This window comes from Nicotiana tabacum, chromosome 18, assembly GCF_000715075.1.
Source record: "Nicotiana tabacum cultivar K326 chromosome 18, ASM71507v2, whole genome shotgun sequence".
NCBI classification, from domain to species: domain Eukaryota; kingdom Viridiplantae; phylum Streptophyta; class Magnoliopsida; order Solanales; family Solanaceae; genus Nicotiana; species Nicotiana tabacum.
Genome location: NC_134097.1, coordinates 23,743,639 through 23,747,736, shown reverse-complemented (window position 1 = coordinate 23,747,736; position 4,098 = coordinate 23,743,639).

Sequence of the window (4,098 nt, the reverse complement as noted above, 5' to 3'; positions counted from 1 at the left end):
GCTGAGTAAAACAACTCGAGGTGTCATGTTGGATAATATCCCAAAACTCATGCCCCCCATTTAATTAGTTTTAACTCTTTAGAAATTGAGATTTGCCATTTTGTTGAAATAATCTATGGCCCTCAGATAATTAATACTAACTCTTTTATAATCGTGATACGCCGCGCCAAATAAAAATGACAAATGCGTGGCTCTCATATAATCATTTCTCTCAAAAATACTTAAAATTTGAAGCGTGTCATTTAGCTAATTTTCAGGGCTCTCGCAAGGTTAATAACGCGTTAGTTGCTTTAGGCACGTTTAATATACCGTCATGGTTGTGGACACATTTGCGTGACATGATTACATTTCTAAAGACAATTCGGAGTATGCGTTCACGCAACTTCGAGCAAATCTTCTTAATAAAAAGGGGGTTTTCGGAGGTTATTAAATTAATTTATCTCATATAGTCCGAGGTGCGCAACTCACTATTTAATCATACAAGAGTGACAAATATTCGTAGTTTTGTTTTAAGCACGCACAACTTCGGCCAAATTCATTTATTTTTTTTAAAAAAAATAATAAAATAAAAATATATTATTAATTTCATTTGTGTACACGTACGCGTGACATGATTCTTTACATAAAAAAATGAATATACGTACGCGTGATTCGTTTCAAGACAATTCTAAAAAAAACAGTCTAACTAAAATCGTAATCAAAGTTTAAAACTATGCAATAAGTTCAAAAATATATATAGAGAGTAAATAAAGATAATTAGGCCAAGTATAAATTGTTAAGCAACCGTGCTAGAATCACGGAATTCGGGAGTGCCTAACACCTTCTCCCGGATTAATAGAATTCCTTACTCGAATTTCTGGTTCGTAGAATGTTAAACGGAGTCATATTTTCCTCGATTCGGGATTAAAACCGGTGACTTGGGATGCCATAAAATTCCCAAATGGCGACTCTGAAATTAATAAAGAATCCCGTTTTGGTTGTCCTTTGATTGGAAAAACTCTCTATACATATGCCCTTCTCCGGGATGTTGTGTAAAAAGGAGGTGTGACAGCTCTGGCGACTCTGCTGGGGAACGAACCCAGAATCTCTTGTTCAAGGTTCAAGAATTCAAGCTTATAATAACTGTTATAGTTGGCCTTATTTATTATTTGATTTTTACATGTTTATGCTTAATGTGCTAAATTTGCTTTTTACCGCTTTAATATTATCTGAATTGTGTATATAAAACTGCTACAAAACCCTTCTTCTTTCTGAGTCTTCTGAATTTATGGTGCACACGTGCGCGTGGCCCACCTTTCTGTTAGAAGTCATACCAAATAGAACGAAGTTGGGACAAGTAACTAGGCCGGGTAGACTTTCGTGCTCCCGGTACGTTGCCCCCACTTCGGCTCAAGCTGTCCGTTTGGGTAAGCCAGATCTAGAACAGTATGCCTCGGGTTTTTCACTTAGAATAACTCAGCCTCATACCGGAGCTCTAGTAGGAATGTTTGTTTGCATCATGTGCATTTGACCTTGGAGACTCAACACAGGGGTTGGGTCTGTCTAGGACAGGTGCACCCGAAATGAAAAGACCATCCTGATGCATCTTACTTGCTACTTGTGCATTCATTTGCCTCGAATTTGCATGTTGACCAGCTTATTGGGAAAGGATAGAAAATCATTGTGAGAACCAAGAAAGAAAATGGGCTGTTTTAGAAAATTTCCAAAATAGTTTAAAATTTTGAAAAGTACAACAAAATTCTAAGAATCTATCATATTCCCAAAGTGCGGCATCTCTGACATCATCTCCTTAGGCGTGCGACCTCAAAGACAAGATCTTCCAAGTCCAATCCCCTTGGGGACCTCATCTCGACCCTCCCGGAATGGCATATTCAAAAGGAAGGATATAGGAGAGGAAAGTGATGGAGAAGAGAAAAATGACGAAGGAAAGGCCGAAAGAAGACAAGAAGTGGCTGGGTGAAAAATTTGGCTAGTACGAACTCCGCCAGTACTACTATTATAACGCCACTTCTTCAGAGGTTGCCTCGGCTAAGAGAGGCGACAACCAGTAGAGATTGTCGCCATACCCTAGGAATCTTGATGGGGTATAACTCGTCGAGCTGAGGAATGAGGGTGAGTAGAGGGCTGAAAGATCGCCACATACTGCATCTCATGGGCTAAAAGATCGCCACATACTGTATCTCATGGTTTGAAAGATCGCCTCATACTGCATCGCATGGCTGAAAGATCGCCACATACTACATCGCATGGGCTGAAAGATCGCCACATACTGCATCTGCATGGCTGAAAGATTGCCTCATACTGCATCTCATGGGCTGAAAGATTGCCACATGCTACATCTCATGGGCTAAAAAATCGCCAAATTATCCGAAGGCATCATCATTCGGAGGCACCATCTTCATAGCCCGAGAATACCATGTCATGGCCTGAGGGTCTCTTTTAATCTTTTGTATATCATTATTCAAAGGCATCATGGTTCAGAGGCACCATCCTCATAGCCCGAGAAAGGAAATGTCATTTATTTTATTTTATTTTTTAAAAAAATGGTTTTATTCTTACGAACTGCAAAAAAAAATCATCAAAAAGTTTTTTTTATGAATGTTTGTTTTTAAAATGAGTCTTGATTTTGTTAAAATCAATCGCAGATACAAAATGAGCACCATCCAAAACCCACCATTCGCAAATGTAGATGAGTTTCTATTTCGGCTTCAGATATGGTGGCATGAGTTAGGAGGAGATGGTCAGAAATGGGTCATTAAGTATTTGGGAGCTCTCATAGATATTATGAAAGTTAAACCACGCGATGATTTGATTACGGTGTTAGTGACTTTTTGGGACCCTATTCACAATGTCTTTCGCTTCTCTGATTTCGAGCTTACTCCCACATTAGAAGAGATAGCTGGGTATTCCGGTTTTGACGGAGATTTGAGAAACCAGAATCTTATATTCCCAAAGGCTCCCTCAATGCATCGATTCTTTGGTCTTCTGAACATCAGTAATCAAATCAGAAAAAGCAACGTTGTCAAAGGGTGTTGTTCTTTCAACTTCCTGTATTCAAGGTTCGGAAAGCCGGATGGATTTGAAATTCATGAAAAGGGCCTTACTAACAAACAAAACAAGGACACCTGGCAGATTCACCGTCGCTTCGCTTTCATGGTGGCTTTTCTGGGAATCATGGTCTTCCCAAACAAAGAGCGGACAATTGATATTCGCATAGCGAGAGTCGTACAAGTCCTCACTACCAAGAAACGTCACACCCTTGCCCCGATCATTCTCTCAGACATTTATCGGGCGTTGACTTTATGTAAATCAGGGGCAAAAGACTTCGAAGGGTGCAAAGTTTTGTTGCAAATGTGGTTGACTGAACATCTCCGACATCACCCCAAGTTCATGCAGTATGGTCCAAGCAAGGACAATTTCATCGAGAGTTATGAAGAAAGAATAAAAGATTATAAATCTCCAGAAGGGGTGGAAGCCTGGATATCCCATTTAAGATCTTTAATGGCAAGTCAAATTGAGTGGACCTTGGGATGGCTCCCGGTAAGAGAGGTGATACACATGTCAACTTTGAATAGTTATTTGCTGCTGTTGGGTTTGAGAAGCATCCAGCCGTATGCGCCATAGAGAGTTCTAAGACAGCTAGGTAGATACCAAGTGGTGCCTGATGATGAGAATTTGAGTATGCAAGTGATCGAGCTACACCCCGAAGACACTCTCCCCGAGTCTTTGATTCAGTAGATTTGGAATGGTTGTCGATACTTGAAAGATGATACTCAAGTTCCAGATCCTGCGAAAGGCGAGATAAATCCAGGATATTCTAGGTGGTTTGAGAAAAGATCTCGCGTGGATGATGCACCAGAACCTGATCTTAGAAGGCCCATAAAAAGACCACATGTTCAAACCTTTGATGATAAAATCCAAGAACGATTGGCTTGGGGTTAAAAGGAAAAGGGATACAAAGCAACTATTCATGCCTTAGAAGAAAGTCTGAGGAACCTCAATTTGGAGAAAGACTTACAAGCACAAGAAGTAGAAGGTGAAAAGAAGAGTCTAATTAGCGAAAATAAAAATCTCTGCGCTCAATTTCAACAGATGAAG